This window comes from Mytilus trossulus, chromosome 9 (assembly GCF_036588685.1).
Source record: "Mytilus trossulus isolate FHL-02 chromosome 9, PNRI_Mtr1.1.1.hap1, whole genome shotgun sequence".
Taxonomy (NCBI): Eukaryota; Metazoa; Mollusca; class Bivalvia; order Mytilida; family Mytilidae; genus Mytilus; species Mytilus trossulus.
The window spans coordinates 53,500,456-53,520,688 of record NC_086381.1 but is presented as its reverse complement, the minus strand read 5'-3'; positions in this window follow the sequence as shown (position 1 = coordinate 53,520,688).

Below are 20,233 nucleotides of genomic sequence, written 5' to 3'. Positions count from 1 at the left end.
CGATTGGAATAAGAAAAAGTACAATGCAAATGCTTGGTCTGCCCTCTGCCACGCCCTTCGTACATTAAAGAACCATTGAAACAATTCTTTAAAGGGCCTAATTTATGCCTTTCTGCAATACCATATTTCTTCTTACAAACGTAAAAGATATTCCGAGTAGCAGTTGAAATAGTTGCTTATAATGAAGATCCACTCACTGAACAGAACATACACATTTACCTCGTTCTTAAAATAGATATGTCTGAAATATTTGCTACTGGACGTTAAGTAAACAACATTTGTCCATACTACATGTTCAAATAAGTAAATCTAATAATCGATGCAGCGGTGAAAGAACCATAACTCTAGAAAAGAAAGAGTCATTACTCCAAGATATTTCATTTTTTTTGTTTTTATGACTTGTATGTACATTTAAATTCCCAAATTTTTTAACAAAAAAATGAAACGAATAAAATAATCTACAAGCTCCGAATAACGTTATTCTTCAAGTTCCGAATAATTTTAAACCCAGAACAGAGGACATTTCATTTACGTTGATTCGTGTGTATATGCATAATATATATGTTTCGGGGTCTTTTATGGCAATAAGGTCCGCTTTTAGAATATTTAACTATTTACACAAAACAAAGTGTAACCAGTCACAACCACGAACTGCACATCGAAAAGTATCGTTGTAATGTTTGCATTCAAAATTATATTTGACAGCATATCTGTTCTATTTGTCTTTGATATACTTGAATAAGTATAAGGCCTTGTGTTGTTAGTTGAATAGAAAAGGAATGAACTGTCTGTCTGTAAATGAAGTTTACATGTTAGATTTTTAATACTTCCAAGTTTAAAGTATAAAAGATCAATTGAAAGCCATGAAAGCCTCTTAAACATAATCGTTAACATTATATATAAACTTTTACCGGTAAAAGAGGTGCGAAAGATACAGGAGGGACATTCAAACTCATAAATCAAAAATCAATTGACAACACTTTGGCTAAAAAGAAAAAGACATACAGACATGCATAAGTACACAAAACACAACACATGATGAAGACTTTAAGCAACATGAACCCCACCAAAATCTAGGGGTGATTTCGGGTGCTTCGGAAGAGTAAGCCAATCCTGCTTTACATGTGGCACCCGTCGTATTGCTCACGTTAGTACGATCCCGGTAATAAATCTAATCGGTAGGTCACATGCATGAACAAGTAACAGGACTGTATCCAAGGCATAAGTAATATATCCGCTATCATCTGTACGACGGATATTCCATAACGGTAAACCAATTCGTGATGACATCCGTAACATTTACGTAGGAATGATTTCAACTTCGAAATTTGGAACTGTTGGTTTAATAGCTTTCTTTTGAGCAAAAAAGGGGTAGAAGAGAAATTTTACTGGATTAAGGTAAGATACGATTTTTCAGATGGAACACATGGTGGTGACACATATCTAAAAACTGTAAACCAAACGTAATCTTTGCTAGTACAAGCTTATACATGAAACATGGATCTTCTCTTACATGACCTTTCAATAAAGTTGAAAAAAATTGCCCAAAGACATATTACAGTATTAGAGCTAAAAGAATGTATATCCGTAGTATTTACTTTTTATCACAAATGCTAGCTATTACAAGCTTTAAAAAAACAGTTTGAGGTTTTGAAAAAAAATAATCATATCCATGTGAAAAATGAGGTTCCATTCGAAAACACTACGAATTAAACAACTGGACGCCCTACCTACTGTGTACATTTTAGCGTTAAACGTATTTGGAAATTTATTCCCTTACATCTAATATTTGCACATTTCCTTTTTTATTTAAGTACCCTTAGTGCTGACTTGTGTATGGAAATATGGTATCACTTGATTTTACAAATTAGGCAGATTATCTTGATCTTACCACGTCTGATGCAAATGCGTATAAATGCGTGGTCTTCTCTTTTTACGCTCTCTGACATCGAAGAATCCTTGCAACCTACCTAGTTCTCGATCTAAAATGTATAAAATATTTGCTACTGAACGTTAAATTTGGCCGTTAGTTTTCTCGTTTGGATTGTTTTACACTGTCATTTCGAGGTCTTTTTATAGCTGACTATGTGGTATGGGCTTTGCTCATTGTCGAATACCGGGTGACCTATTAGTTGTTAATATATGTGTCATTCTGTCTCTTGTTGAAAGTTGTTTCATTGGCAATAATACCACATCTTCTATTTTATAATAACACTTGTTCATATAAATTTTAAGTATACATTGAAAAATACAGCAGCGATGAAAGATTGACGTTAAGCAAACAACTTGTTAATATTAAATTGTAGGTAAATTCAAAATTCATAGTAGCGGCGAAAGAACAATAACTCTTGAAGAAATATGTTTCTGTTCCTATCTTTTATCAAACTTATTATTTAAAGTCGATAACCAATGCCATGACTTTTACAAATTCATTTCCTGTTAAAATTCATAGATGATAGTATTAATAAATAATTATGATTTACCTATACATAAACATCGTGCTGCACAATTTAAGACATATACGGTCTTCCAATGTATAATAAGGCAATATTGGGATTAATACATAAAACATATTCTACGGCAATACTGAATACTTGTATTCGCACTAATTAAAAATAAAGTCAGTTGCTTAAGGTTTCCTGAACCAACAGCCCGAGGTTTTTGAACTCAACTGTCAGTGTTCTAATGTTGGGGTCCGACATAACTTACATGTACCTCTTTACTATCACATGGACTAAACTTCTCGTAAACCCCGAAGTCAAAGGGGACGGGCGAAAGATACAAGAGGCACAGTCAGACTCATACATTGAAAATTAACAAACAACACCAAGGCTAACAAAGAAAAAGACAAACAGACAACTAATAATATACAAGACACAACACAGAAAACTAAAGACTAAGAAACACGGACTCCACCAAAACTGGGGATGATCTCAGGTGTTCCGGAAGGGTAATCAGATCCTACTTCACATGTGGCACCCGCCGCAATGTATATTTACCCAGAAAAAGAGTGATTTAACACCTACATTGTACATCAACGTCGGTGGTAATATTTTTGATATATTATCAAAAACAATTATTATAAAAGTATCTGCTATGCCTTTGTATGTATAAAAAAAAATCGTTATTATCACAGTACGGAAACAAAATTTGGAAAAAACACCTAACTTGCAGTCCAAATTTTTCCCCTTTATTCCAGACGACCACTTTTTTTCCAGAAACAACTTATTGCGACTTCGCCCTGAACAATTTATTGTTATAACGCAAAGAAAACAGCGGTCTATATTAATCATTGTATTCACTATTGCTCATATTGGTATCTTCTTTCTTTTTTTTTTAAAGTATATCACAGTTAGTTCCCTTAGGACTGAATTTTCTAATGCAAGATTAACCCAAATAATTCAGTCCCTCCCCGTTATCGGTCTCTCCTACTTGCGAGGTTAATGTAGTAAGCGGAATATAACGACTGTATTATTCAGGTTAATGCAAGATAAGTCTTGTTTCCAAACTTTGCTTCCCTACTGTGAACATGTATTTACAATAACCACTGAAGTGCAGGCACCTGCATAAGGACAGCCACATACATAATTTGGAGTGATAAAACATATATACGGGCGCCAAACCATGTTCCTAACAAAGGACAGTACAACATATAAATAAACTGTGAGATTAGCTGAAAAGTTATTAAAACTTATTAGATCGATACAAATCAGAAAAACAAGTAACAAAAATACAAACCGGATGTGGCAGGGTATTTATACATCCCTACAAAATAAAACATGAAGTACAGATCTGAGAGAACTAGCAGTAACTGGCAATTAGTTAAATACCAATTACAATTAATAAACAGAATCATGTATATACAGTGTTGGAACGAAACTGTACGTGTTTTCTAAAATTTCTGATAATTAGGGAGAGTGTCAAGCGGGACACCAGCAAATATTCTTAAAAACTGCTACAGGGAACAACTATATAACTTCTGTAATATTAGTAGCAGTTGGATTTATCAATTACAACATTTCTTATTTAACTTAGATTTTAATGAGAATCGGTATAACCAAGCCAATTTGATTATTGATGCAAATTTATCATTACTTGTAAAAACAAGGATATATGATCAAGCAAAATAGACATTGAATGATCAAATGAACATTTCATCTAAGTGTTATTTATATGAATATATTGTCAATAATGTATGTTTACAGAATTATCTAACTAAACATATGCAATTTATGTATTTAACTCGGCTTAGATTGTCTTCACATAATTCATTTGTTGAAGTAGGCCGTTATCATGGAGTAAATAGGTTAGGCAGATAGTGTACTCTCTGTACTCTTTGTACTTTGAATACCACTGAAGATAAATTCAATTTTGTTTAACAATGTGAATGCTATAGAGACATAAGGAGACAGTTTCATAAACCTTATTATTATAGACGTCCATCGTCGTTCAAATTAGATTTGCGTAATTTGTGTAAATTCTTATTTAATGCACTTAATCATATTAGGACAAAACTGTTACCAATGTACATGAAGTGGTCAATACTTGATATGTATTTGCTTCTCTGATGTATTATGTACTGTGTTATTAAAATGTATTTGTATGTATTGTTTTGATAAGCATAATGTGCATAAAGGAATAAAAAAAAATGGAATTTACAGTTGCATGTACATGTAACTACACGTACAGTGGAGATCAGTTCTAACCTCTCATTAGAACTGTCAGAATAATCTGTCATAGAACTGTTCTAACCTGTCCTAGAACAGTTCTAGCTAGAACAGTTCTACCCTAGAACTGTTCTAGGTAGAACTGTTCTAGGTAGAACTGTCAGGATCAGTTCTAGGTAGAACTGACTAAATCAGTTCTAGGTAGAACTGTCAGGATCAGTTCTAGGGTAGAACTGTCTAAAACTGTTCTAGGTAGAACTGACCAAATCAGTTCTAACTGTAGAACTGTCAGCAGAACTGACCAAATCAGTCAGGACTGAAGAACAGTTCTAAATGACGTCACTTCAGGAAGGGCACTTTAGAATTTAGAAGAAAGAATCAGTTCCAATTACTTAACTATATATAATAGCGGATTTTTCTATATTTTTACTGATCAAAATTTACATGTACAAATATCGAAGTGGATAGGAGGTTATCCAACTCATCGGAGAAATATTTTTATAAGATTGCAAATGAAACATCATTATTTACGTTTCTTCGTTCCCCGTTTTTAACAGTCTCTTCATAAATATAACTCGGCATTTAATTCATGGAAATTTAATCTTAATTTACCTTGTTTGCCTTGGATTTACATTCATGATTTAGGATTCTGTTTTGACAAATGTTCAAACGAAAATTGTACAGTGGATGGATTATGGGATTAATGAAATCAGTGTTGTTAAACGTAAAAAAAACTACATGTCATTGTGTATGTACATTTGCATTAGCTCGTTGCCAAACTTATCCATAACGATTATGAATAATATTTGGAAGTCCTGAAAGTCTGAAAAATATACTCGATCTGAACATAAATGAAATATTTGCCACTGGACGTTAGGCTACAAACAAAACCAATCATTGTCCTTCTTCAAATTATATATTAACAGTATAGTCAGTATACTATTCCAAGAAGAGAACTTCTCATACATGTACTTTTCATTTTAAAATAAAGTATATGAATCAGTCATGTGAGTGTTGGATTATGCCGTTAAATAGTTTTGTTTAAAAAAAGCATCATGAACTATACTGACTTAAAAAGTCACTTTTGTGACGGTTCAATATTTAATAATATAAGTTTGGATGTAACGGGTCTTCTGACGTTATTTTGTTATCAACACCCATAGACATAAGTTAGTCATGTGAACGTAACATCATCAACGTTTTTTTATGGTTCGCCAAGGTTTAAACATTTTGTTAAAATGAAATTTAGAATTAAATTATAAGAAATGACTGTAATATTTTTTCTGTCTATTCGAAATAACGTAAAAAATGTGGTGCACACTGTATAAAAACCCGCTACGCACATTTATCAGTGTGCACCAAATTTTTTATGTTATTTCTTCATAGACAGAAAAAATATTACAGTCATTCCTTAAATAGTAATATTATCGATACAGAGAGGAAATAATGGCGCTCTAAAATGATGTGGATAAAATTTGGTGTCCTCTTTATCATTCAATATCTGTCCTGACTTAGAAATATTATTGGTTTACAATGAAGCCATATACATTTACATGAAAAAGAATATATAGCTATAGGAAGATCATGAAGATGTGGTGTGAGTGCCAATGAGAAAACTATCCATCCAAATAACAATTTAAAAATAAGTAAACCATTATAGGTCAATGTACGCCCTTCAACACTGAGCCTTGGCTCACACCAAACAACAAGCTATAAAAGGTCCCATATGTTCAGTGTTGGTTGATGCGGTCAAATAATTTTGTTATTAAAACAACTCAGTCTGATATATCGAAACTTCTGAAATTTGTTAACAATTCAATATTTTGAATAAAAAGAGGACACACTGTCATTTGAATTATACAATCCATCGTGATCGGTTGTTGTCTGCTCTATGGTTGGGTTGTTGTTGCCCAGACACATATTTTTGTTCCATGAGTCAGTCTGAGCTATGAAAACTAGCTGATGTTTGTTTCTGATGCGATATTTTGAATAAAAGTAGGAAATGATGGCACTCTCAATCAATGCGAATTTTTTTTGTGGTTGTTGATTTCCAATATATTGCAGTTATTTATAAACTACAATCCTTCTGGACCTAAAATTATAACTGATGTACTGTCCAACTATATAGACTTGCATAAAAAAAAAGAAAATATGGTAATTTTTGGTTGAGGCGGTCAAACAATTTATTACACGACTCAGTCTGAAGTATGAAAACTACTGATATTTGTTTACGATTCAATACTTTGAATAAAAAGAGGATATGCTGGCACTATAAATTCATGCGAACAAAATTTTGAGGTCATTGTTTTCCAATATTGCTGTAACTTGTATATTATAGTCCCTCTTGACCTAAAATTATAACTGAATTACTGTGCAGCTATATACTAAGCAGATTTGTAGAAAGAAAGAGCAAATAAGGTCAGTTTAGATTGGTGCGGTCAAAATGTTTTATTACATGACTCAGTCTGAAGTATGAAAACTACTGATATTTGTTTACGATTCAATACTTTGAATAAAAAGAGGTCATGCTAGCACTTTAAATTCATGTGAACAAAATTTTGAGGTCATTGTTTTCCAATATTGCTGTAACTTGTATATTATAGTCCCTCTTGACCTAAATTTATAACTGAATTACTGTGCAGCTATATAGATTTGCAGGAAGAAAGAGCAAATAAGGTCAGTTTAGATTGATGCGGTCAAAAGATTTTCGTATAACAGGTCCGTCTAAGGTATGAAAACTACTTGTAAAAAGATATCACATTTGTTTACAATTCAATATTTTAAATAAAAAGAGGACTTGCTAGTACTATCATAAATTGAGTGCAAATAAAATTTTGAAATCATTAATGTTTTCCAATATAATTGGTATCCTTGCCTAAAGATAAACTGGATTCCTACAGTTTGCAGCTAAATGTATACAGATTTATATGATGAAATCAAATATGATCAGTTTAAGTTGATAGTGGCTCAATGGCAGATCCAGAGCGGTGGGGGGACCCCTTTTTGACGATCAATGCATTTGAATGAGGACATTTAGTTGGACCCCCCCCCCTTTTAAAACTGCTGGATCCGTCCCTGGTGGTTTGGGCCAGAATAACATTTTACACAAAGATTAAGGTCAGATAAATTGTTTATGTAAAATGAGCCATCCTGACTCCCCAAATGAAAAATGTAAAACAATTGAAATAAAAATGCCCCCCCCCTTTTCCCAATATTAACGGCTTGATCTATGTTCAAAAATTAAAGAAAAACAAATAATTTATGTAACACATCAACAAAAGAAAATCACTGAATAACAGGCTCCAGACTTGGAACAGTCACATACATGCAAAATATGACGGGGTTAAACATGTTCTCTTGCCGACGAAAAATTTGAAATAAAACCGGCAAAATAGCAGAACTCTTTATAATATTAATCGCTATTTTGCCGAAGCCTTTATATTTAGACAAAGAGTTCTTAAAACATATAAATCAATTCTAGACGTAGAATTTATAAATCAATATTTGCCGTCCGATTTAAAAATCAATTCTAGCCGTAGAATTTATAAATCAATTCTAGCCGTAGAATTTATAAATCAATTCTAGCCGTAGACTTTATAAATCAATTCTAGCCGTAGAATTTGTAATCAGAACTGTTCTAGAAGTAGAACTGACTAAAACTGTTCTAGAGTAGAACTGTCAGGATCAGTTCTAGGTAGAACTGTCCAAATCAGTTCTAGGGTAGAACTGTCAGGATCAGTTCTAGGTAGAACTGTCCAAATCAGTTCTAGGTAGAACTGACCAAATCAGTTCTAGCTAGAACAGTTCTAACCTAGAACTGACTAAAAGGTGTCAGGCTGACAGTTCTACGTACTGTCCTAGAACAGTTCTCCTGACAGATTCTGACAGATTTAATGAGAGGTTAGAAGTGATCTCCACTGTACATGTTTACATGATTGATTGATTATCTTTATTTCCTCCATATTTGAAGATTTTACAATTTATATTATCAAGAACATAACACTTAACATATTTACATATTCTAAACAACATCAAAGTATATAAACAGCAATAAAAAAAAGTCTATACGTAGTTACATAAATACATATAGTGGAGCGGCGGAGAGGACAATTTTAGAAATTTAAATTACCTAAATACCTCATGGGATTTTAATAGCTCATTGGAAAGCTGAATTCCTGTACTTTTTGAAAATATGTGTCGTCAATATCAAATCTGGTACAATAATATCGAAAATCAAGGTCAAAGGTCATCACTTAAAAAAAATCTACTTTCATCTAGAGAAACAATACCATTGATATTTTTCAAAATTAATAATCTATTCAATAAATTATACGAGTAGTATTATGTAGAAAAACGTTAGTTGATCTTAGTTCATACAAAATCTTTTTCATATTTGCACATGACGTCAGAACAACGTTTTATTTAACTTTTTTAAAGGTAGTCCATGGTACATACAAATTGTAATGCCTACTGGAAAACAGGCACAGATTGACATTGATAATTGACATCGACAAATAGCATTTCTTGAATACTTTAATAGTTGAAAAGTTTTCAAAGAGTATCTGAAATGCATAGCTAATAAATCAAACCAAATATGCAGCCATGAAAACATTCGTTTCAGTTTTCAAGGATTCGACGTGTCACTGAGTTTTCTTAAAATGAATTCAAACTATCTCAATACAAGATACCTTTTTTTATTAAATATAGTTGATGGAGTTTGATATATTACTCAATTAGTGCAAGCGTGTTGTAGAACAAATTCCTTAAATTGAGACATGACCGTCATGGTATCTATGATGAGTTTATTTTCATACCAAATTAAACGTCGAAAACATTATAGCAAATTAAAATAAAGTTACCAAATATTACAAGAACTATTTTCATGGTATTTCATTACAACTACCTACATTTTGACAAAAAAACATAAATCAGTGCAAGGAAGACCCTGCTCCTTGCAAACACGTGCTGCCTAGCATGTTTTCCCCCTTACCTGAACTAATTAGATCCTGTAGAAAGTCCGATGCCATTTGTCCCTCAAAGAAAACTGGCTCTAACTTGTCATGTTGCGCAGTTTTCCAAAAAAGGCACACGGGGAGCCATTACTTCGGTTGGTTAGATTTGCCGACAACCAAAGTTTGCTTTGCCACATTGTACGTAGTACGTGATGCTTAGATACGAATCCACATGCCAAAAGCTTTTCGGTTGAATTGTTTTACAGTCTTATCGGGGCCTTTAATAGCTGACTGCGGTATGGCCATTTGGGTTTTGCTCATTGTTGAAGGCCGTAAGGTGACCTAAGGCTACATGATTACCGTAACGGCTTGGTTTTGTCCAAAAGCGGTTGAATACCGAATTTTAACCGATTCAAAAAAAAACTTGAAGTGAAGTCACACCAACCCAGAGCATGAACGACCGGCATAATAAGACTTTAAATGGAGTAATTATGTTATTACAATTTGACACCAGTCACTCTGCGAGAGTAGCACATTTTCTCCGAATGTCATGCGAAATATTCATTGATACTGAAGAAAATGTTTCAAAAGACTTTGTCAAGAGACAAGTAACAAAACTTATCAAATAGGTTGACAACATTGCTTCTGACATTTCCAACGATATGCATTTGTACTTGGTTATTTGCACGATAATAATCCCTAGATATATAAACATTTTCCATTTTTTGTCATAAAATTGAGACTGCTTCATAAAGTACATGCATCCCGATTTGTCGTTGGGTTTGGTGGAGCTACATGTACTTAAGTCGGCTTTCATCTCAGCCACTTTTAATTATGCTTTGATGTTATTCGCTGTCTTAACAGCGTTACCAATGAAAATATCGCTAGAAAATACAATGCTAGATTTATATTGTCCTTGTTGAGCAAAAAATGCAATGGCATCCCTGTAGTACCTCTCAAGTTTAGCCTTATGTTTAGAGGAATTACAGTATGTCTTACTTATTTTATCAGGTAAAAAAGACTGATACCTTGTCAAGAGTGATGATTAAACAAGAGACTGTTTGTCAAGAATAAGGGTTTTTTTGGCATCTAGCGGGACCCGTTTAAACGAGATTGTTAAATTGTCCATGTGATTGAATAAAAAAACAAATCAAACACACCTGAAAACCAAACGAACCCTAAAATGAAATTCACTTTCCCAGTTTAATTCAACAAAAACGAGTATACAACAATACCAAACAACATAAATTAATCACAAGGCTTTGGAAATTATAAAATGAACAAGAAATATGCTTAAAAATGACTACAAATGACCTTCGCTAAATCGCTGAATGTGTGACTATAACTAGAAACCACAACAATGTCGGTAAATCTGTGACAAATATTCGGACTTGAAATCTGGATAAAAAGCAGATATTTAGTCAAATATTTATATTTTTAGGAATAAACTTCAAAAAGTAAATCGGGTCGATTGAAGTATTATACGGCGGCTTCATTGTTGTGCCTTTAAAACATACCTATACTGCACGTGCAAATAATGCTAGATGAAAAACGATGATTTTTACAGTGTTATTTTCATCCAATTTCAGATGCATTAAGCATTTAATTTAGGACTATTTGGAACTGCCCTTACATTGTATGAAGTTCACGAAAAACTTTATTTACCAATTTCATTCAAAAATTATTTTTTAGAACGGGTTGGTTGTGAAATTTGACTACCGAATCGGCAGTGGGGTATTCCATGCAAGTTGGGTAACGTCAGTAAAGGCTATTTTTAACGTCATTTGTACCACATTTGATATTGACGACAAATATTTTTCTAAAGCTGAATAATCGATAAACATTTAAGAACCTTCAAATTCCATGAGGTATTTAGGTAATTTAAAATCGTTAACTTAAGCTGGGGTCACACATTCACGATTTTTACTACCGTTCTTGATAGGACCATTCCCGATTAAAATTTATTAAAAGTCTGATCAAGATCCTGTGAATCGTGGATGGAAATTCAAACTTAAATTAAAATTTGTAAAAAAAATAATTTGATCACGACAACAATCAGATAGTATTCAGGAAGCACCGATATTCAACCGTTTCTAAGCGAATTAGTCCCGATAATACCGTTCTGAATCCGCTTCTAATCCGATTTGTATTTTTCGCCAGGTAAAATTCGACCGAGTCTGTCACGACTGCGTCCCGACTCTACCGAATGTTATCCGACTGAGATCAGACAGTGACCGGACAGTGAACCGACGCTGACGGAAGTTATCCGTTCGAAAACTGTCGGCATATTCGGGATGATCAAGTACTGTCGGAACGTAATCCTATCATAGTCCGCTCTATCGCATTGCAAACGGCTTTGTCTGGTCTCAGTCGTATTGTATTCTGTAATTGTCGGGACTCTGACGTGGGTATCATTGACGAATTTCGTATTAATAACGGGACTGTTTCGTAACGGTTTCGGCAAAAAACGGTTCGCAATCGACAAGATCTGGATGCAATCTGGACTCAATCGGCAGAAAAACAACTATGAAAAATTACTCCGGATCATTCCCGTTCCACAGGACACCGTCCAGAATACACACGACATTGTTCGGAATTCGATCCGATACAGCAGAATCTGTCACGACATAGCCACGATTGTAATCCGACTAGACAAAATCGGCTGAGTTGCCCCGAATGTTACGGGACGCACCTAACTGTCGGGATGCTTTGCCGAACTATTCGGACCCTTCCCGATCCGTAGGAATCTGTTACGAACTAAAACGAATGCGTTCAGACAATGATAGGACATTCCAGATAATTGAGGATACTAATCCGACTTTTTCACTTTTCGTGTCGTATTGCTGTCTGATCTCAATCGGGAGCAATAATCGGCAATGTGTGAACCCCGCATAATGCGGGGTTCACACATTGCCGATTATTGCTCCCGTTTGAGATCAGACAGCAATACGATATGAAAAGTGAAAAAGTCGGATTGGTATCCTCAATTATCTGGATTGTCCTATCATTGTCTGAACGCATTCGTTTTAGTTCGTAACAGATTCCTACGGATCGGGAAGGGTCCGAATAGTTCGGCAAAGCATCCCGACAGTTAGGTGCGTCCGGTAACATTCGGGGCAACTCAGCCGATTTTGTCTAATCGGATTACAATCGTGGCTATGTCGTGACAAATTCTGCTGTATCGGATCGAATTCCGAACAATGTCTTGTGTATTCTGGACGGTGTCCTGTGGAACGGGAATGATCCGGAGTAATTTTTCATAGCTGTTTTTCTGCCGATTGAGTCCAGATTGCATCCAGATCTTGTCGATTGCGAACCGTTTTTTGCCGAAACCGTTCCGAAACAGTCCCGTTATTAATACGAAATTCGTCAACGATACCCACGTCAGAGTCCCGACAACTACAGAATACAATACGACTGAGACCAGACAAAGCCGTTTGCAATGCGATAGAGCGGACCGTGATAGGATTACGTTCCGACAGTACCTGACCATCCCGAATATGCCGACATTTTTCGAACAAATAACTTCCGTCAGCGTCGGTTCACAGTCTGGTCACTGTCTGATGTCAGTCGGATTACATTCGGTAGAGTCGGGACGCAGTCGTGACAGACTCGGTCGAATTTTACCTGGCGAAAAATACAAATCGGATTAGAAGCGGATTCAGAACGGGATTATCGGGACTTATTCGCTTAGAAACGGTTGAATATCGGTGCTTCCTGAACACTATCTGATTGTTGTCGTGATCAAATTATTTTTTTTACAAATTTTAATTTATGTTTGAATTTCCATCCACGATTCACAGGATCTTGATCAGACTTTTAATAAATTTTAATCGGGAATGGTCCTGTCAAGAACGGTAGTAAAAATCGTGAATGTGTGACCCCAGCTTAAGCGACTTTTTCAACATTCGCCGCTCCACTAATATGAAATAGAGTCGAAAACAAAACGTCTATTAATAATTCACCAATTTCATACAAGAACAACATTAGTTAAGATCAAATATGTGAATATAAAGATCATAATTGAAGACCTGATATAGTTTATACATATAATCTGCTATGTGACACATCAAGAGGCTCTATACATCAGCATTTATAGTTTGCATGGTATGATTCATACTTCCAAGTAACGACTCGACAATTTCGTCATCATCTTGATTAAAGAAACGAACGGAATCTTCTACGTCAAGAATATCAACAATTTTGTAGAACATTTCTGTCCGAATTTGTAAAAGAGATGTACAGCAAAGTATATAATGCATAAGTATATCCGTATTATATAAGTTACACGAGGAGCATTTGCCTGTTTGAATAGCTATGGCTCCTAATTTCACAAGCGTCATAAATTTTGAATTTAGAGATGGATAAGTTACCGCTAGTCGTAACAAACGATGCTCCGTCAAACATAAAATTGAGAATGGAAATGGGGAATGTGTCAAAGGGACAACAACCCGACCAAAATAAAAAACAACAGCAAAAGGTCACCAACAGGTCTTCAATGTAGCGAGAAATTCCCGCACCCGGAGGCGTCCTTCAGCTGGCCCCTAAACAAATATATACTAGTTCAGTGATAATGAACGCCATACTAATTTCCAAATTGTACACAAGAAACTAATATAAAAATAATAAAAGACTAACAAAGGCCAGAGGCTCCTGACTTGGGACAGGCGCAAAAATGCGGCGGGGTTAAACATGTTTGTGAGATCTCAACCCTCCCCCTATACCTCTAACCAATGTAGAAAAATAAACGCACAACAATACGCACATTAAAATCCAGTTCAAGAGAAGTCCGAGTCTGATGTCAGAAGATGTAACCAAAGAAAATAAACAAAATGACAATAATACATAAATAACAAGACTACTAGCAGTTAACTGACATGCCAGCTCCAGACTTCAATTAAACTGACTGAAAGATTATGATTTCATCATATGAACCTCAGGCACAATCCTTCCCGTTAGGGGTTTAGTATCATACCATCATAACATATATGAGAAGAACATAACCCGTGTCATGCCAACAACTGTTTTTAGAATAAATGTCTTTAGTTCCGACGCAAAGACCTTATCAGTGACTCAATATTAACGCCAATGTATGTAATTTATGGTACCGCTTAAGTTCTGGTCGCCGTTTAACTGAGTGTTTCCATTTGTTTTCTTCGTATATGTCTAAAGTCTGTTTTGCAATTTTGCTCCACAGTAGCTTGTCTGGAAAAAAAATTTCAGCCACAAAGTTTTCAACAAAAACATCAAATTCATATTTTATCAAAATTTTGATATAATCATAAGTCAATGATATTTGACTGGCCTCACCGGTTAATATTTGTCCCATACGAAAATTAAACATCCGTTTATGTATTGTTGTCGATTTTGCACGATACAGTCTCCCAAAAAACAAAAGTTTTATTTTATCAGTATATCCTTCGACAGACCACAAACCAACATTACTAATACAAGAGTCAGTCGGACTACGTTTATCCATCATTAGTATAAATCTTTGAGTTATTTCCAACATTTCAGTTTCACGGTAGGGTAGCTGACCCCAAGTTTCGCATCCATAAAGTGCAGTTGTAAGAATAACTCTTTTCAATATCAAGTGATTAGTTAAGGCACTCATCCCTCGTGGATTAACACCAACAGTATATAGTGAGTGAAGAGTCTGTTTTAACTTTTTACTGGGTTTATCTGATCTATCGAAAGTTTTCCATCTGAGCTAATAAGTGTTCCAGCGTAAGTACATGTACGTTTTCTTTCGAGTACAACATTACCTAAATCAAGACATGCTGCAGAGTCATAATTGTTGCGAGTCTTTTTTTTTGGTGGTGTAAAAGTCAAAACACTGCTTTTCGATGCATTATATTTTAGCCGCCATTTGAGGGCATAGCTGTTAACAACGTTTAATAATGTCTGAGCACCATTTACAGTTGCGCTTAATAAAGTTGTGTCATCAGCTAACAAGATTTTTGGTATGCTTATCGGGCCTACTAGTAGTCCACAATGTGTCGATAAGAGTTCACAAATCAAGTCATTGATAAATAAGGAAAATAACCAGGCAGACAACACACGTCCTTGACCTACTCCTTGTTCAATCCAAAACACTTGACTTGTTAGTCCACTATGCTGCACATGTGCTGTTGCAGTCCTATACGACATATATATCAGATTCCACAATTTACCTTGAATTCCAATTTGGTTCAGTTTGTTAAGTAGGCCATCTTGCCACACTCGGTCAAAGGCATTTTCGTTGTCAAGAAAAATGGCATAAACAATCGAATTACGTTCAAGATAATAATGAATTGCTTCTTTCAAGGTGTAAATAGCTGGTATCGCACCATGTTCTTTTATAAATCCAAACTGGAGTGTATGTGGCATCACACTATTGATATCAACAAGGAGTTTATGAATACGATTCAAAATTATTTGATCAAACAGTTTTCCTAATGAAGAAGTTAAAGTAACTGCACGATAACTTTTTGGATTTGTTTTGTCTTTATTATTTCCTTTATAAAGAGGTATAATTTTTTTTTTAAATAAATTAGGCCGTTAGTTGTCTTGTTTAAATTGTTTTAAATTGTCTTATTGGGGCCTGTTATAGCTGACTATGCGGTATGGGCTTTGCTAATTGTGGAAGACTGTACGGTGAGCTATAGTTGTTGATGTCTGTGTCATTTTGGTCTTTTGTGGATGTTTGTCTCATTGACAATAATACCACATCTTCTTTTTTTTATATTTCCTCATTTTTATGCATATTGTGGAATTTAGGTCCTCCGTAAACCCTCTTATGGTCATTGCGAATCAAAATATAGCTATAGTGTCACAGTCAATTTTGTTTGTATTTTTTTCACTATTCACCGCTTCAATTTGAATAATGAAACATAAACCATTTCCATTATTCATTATTCATTTTATAATATTGAATAGTGAATAATGAACTATTTCATTATTCATTATTGAATAATTAATAATGAACTATGAATAATGGACGTACTTCAGCCCGGTTATAATTATTCCATGTCTAAATGATAAAGGTAAACTTGTATTCTTGTTCGAGAATTAAATTCTATAATACACTCAGATGTTTTAATAAGTTTTCACCACCATATAGTATGTGTTCATTTGATATATAATCTTGTCCTGGCGATTTACCGGCTTTCAAAGTTCGTACCTGATCCTTGATTTCATCTACAGTAATCGGTTTGTCGAGAGTATCAATATAACCTTTGTAATTATTGTTGAATAGATCATGGACTTTTTTGGAAATTTTCCCGTAAAATTGTTTGTCAAAGCAGTTCTCTTCTTTTATAGAGTATAGTTTTTCAAAATATTTCCCCCATAACATACATATATCCCCAGGTGTCTTTGCTTCGGTATCGTCATAAACAAGTTTATCTGTTGTCGGTCCGTTTCCTGATTTCACGTGCAGTTCTGAAAAATTCTCCGATGTCAACTTCTGCCGCATTTTTAATGTCCTCATACTTTTCCTCTCGCCATAGTTTTTCGGCCTGACGTTTACGTTTCCTGAAAATTCTTTTTTTTATCTTTATATTCTTTGTAAAGGCGGTTAGATTTGTTACGAGGCTTGTTGTTATTTTTCCATTCACGACGAGCTTGGTGCTGTTCGTAATGCACTGTATTCAAATCATTAGATTTCCAGTATGGTTTGAGGTAGTGACGAAACTTTCACACGGAATATATGCATTCGCCGACATGTGTAGTGCATTAGTTAAAACTGTATTATAATGTTCCAGATCATTAATGGTACAATTATCGATTTTAGGTTTGATAATGTCCAAAATTTTATCAATTTCTGTTTGATACATCTTTATTTCAAATTCATCAGCCTTCGTCCATTTTAAAACATGACGGCCCAATTTGGAGCTACCTGACGACCAACATAGCAGATCAATGTTTAGAGACATATATAGGGTAATGATCAGAAAAATCATATGGACCGTCATCTTTTATCCCTAAGTTTGAAATATCATGTTCTAAAATTTCTGGTATACATATATAGTCTATTAACGATTTTTGTCTTTTATCTTTATTTCTGAAAGTATAATTAGGCTCAGTTACTTCATTCAACAAGTGGGGAACTTTTATATTACGACTATCAAAAAAACATTTCAAAGCATTACTTTTTGTGCTAACATTTTCACAAGATATGTCAACATTAAAATCACCACCTATAATTGTAATATAGTCTTCACTCATTCTATCTTAATAACACGATAAAACATCGAAATAATCTAGATATACATCTTGAGAATAATTAGTAGACGGTAATAGAGTGCAAATTACACATATATCTTGAAAACCATCGATTGACAATATCGCACCACATATTCTGTCATTTTGAATTTCTACGGGCTTAATTTTAAAACCTGATGATTTTCTAATCAATATTGCTGTCCCACCCGAGCCCCTTGAACTATTCATGCAAGAGCTTCTAATACTATAAACAACACGAAATTCGTCAGCAATATTATGAAGAAAACATACATTAGTTTCATTCAACCAATGTTCAGTTAAAAAACATATATCTGATTGCTTAAGTAAAGTTTGAAAGTACGACACACCGTACATTGCACCCCTCATGTTCCAACATAATAGCCTTATCATGACAAAAATATAAAATATACAAAATATAATATAGGTTTTAATTCCATGATTAATTGTTCTGTTTGGTTGTTATTGTTAAAGTTACTATTGTAGGGTACGTATTCTCTCCAGTATACACCCGCTGGCCAGAAGTTTTCGTTCAACTCTACGATCTCAAAGTTACTCTCAACAATGTTTACACACATTATATATGTAGATTAGAATAATTTTTATTATCCTCTCCCTTCACGCTTCTTAAGTAGTTTTAAAAAAGTTATTTTCACACCTTTTTTTTCTGAAAACGATTTTACGGCTCCATTTACAAGTTTATATGGTTTGTCAGCTCGAACATTATAAAGTACAATACGTTTAGTCCTTTTTCGAACTACTCCCCTAAATACTGAAGTATCGCTGTCTGAAACTAATGGTTCAATTGGCTGTCCTTTGTTCCCTTTTGGTATTTGGTCATTACCTGATAATACAACTAGGTTTGACAGAACGTGATTACAATGTAGGTTTTAGAGTTTGATTAAAACGGTCGTTTGTGATTTCACTATCATTTTCCGTGTACGTTGGGTAATGTCGCTGTTCAGGCGTCACCATGCTCACGCTTTCAATGTGTGCTTCATTTCCAAACTGGTCTGTGTCATTTTCTCGTGTTATAAATTCGGTATTAGGTTTTGATGATAATTTTGAATCTTTAACAACGTCAGAAAATTGTTTTTTCGACACCATAGACATCTGTTTACATTTTCCATCGATTGCTTCTAAACGATTAAAAATCTTTAAATTTGTTTCTTTTTGTTCTTCGTTTTGTCTGTTTTCATCTTCTGATTCTCGTAAGTGTTGTGATTTCATTTTTTATTCTGACTGTAACTTCGTATTTGTATCACGTAATTCAGCTAGTTGTGATTTTTGGTTCATTAGTTCAATGTCTTTTACATCAATTTTATTTCGTAAATTCTTAATTTCTTCATCATACTTCGTAACCATTTTGTCAATTTTCGCTTCTGTTTTCTTTACATGTTCATCGAAACTTTGTTTGAGTTCTAAAATCAACGCTATAATAACTGCATTATTTGTTTGTTTAGTTTTTGTTCTGTTTGTTAGTTTTACACATATATCTGTAATTTTCGAGTCACTATCATCGCCTCCCGTAGTCATACGTCGCGGACTTTTAGATATACATTGCTTTAATTCTGAAATATTATTAGCTCTCCTTCGAGAAACTGGAAAATAATATAAATGTCATCTGCAAGTATTTCACCGATATTGTCTCGCTGTGCTTTGTCAACAAGCTTTGCGTCTTTTAAAGTCAGTTCTCTCATACGTAAAAGGTAGAAAAGGGAGTTTCGAATGGGTCGCATATCTTGTGTAGTTGTTTGTTTAATTAACTCATCTTTAAATGGCTCCAGTCTACTAATATTGGATGTTAGTACTCTTAATTTTAGCGTAAATAAGATATGTATATATATATATAATAAATCTCCCACGTTGTGGACTAGCACAATATTAACCTTAATTTGGAAACCATGCATTCAGTATTCCTACCGTACCAAAAAAATATTAACTAAAATCATTGATACATGGGTCAGATGGTTTTTCAAGTGATTTTTTTTAAATTTTTCTGGTCTGACTTAAAAAATTTTGTTATAAGAACTTTCAATGCAGGGAATGATAAACGGGAACTTTCTGTTATTCAAAAACAGGGGATAATTTACATGTCTTCCAAAGGGTAACAAACCTAGAATTATTTTTTTTAAACTGGCGCCTTATATCTTTGCTTAATACTGTTTATAAAATTGGCTTTGGGGTTAAAGCAAGAATATTTAGAACAGTTTTGACTAAACTTATTGATACTGATCAGACAGGTTTTATGAGTGGAAGATATATTGGGGGAAATCTAAGATTGATCTATGATATCATGGAATATACTGAAGATAATGATATACCAGGCCTTTTATTGTTGATATATTTTGAAAAAGCCTTTGATTCTATTTCATGGGAATTTGTTTTAAA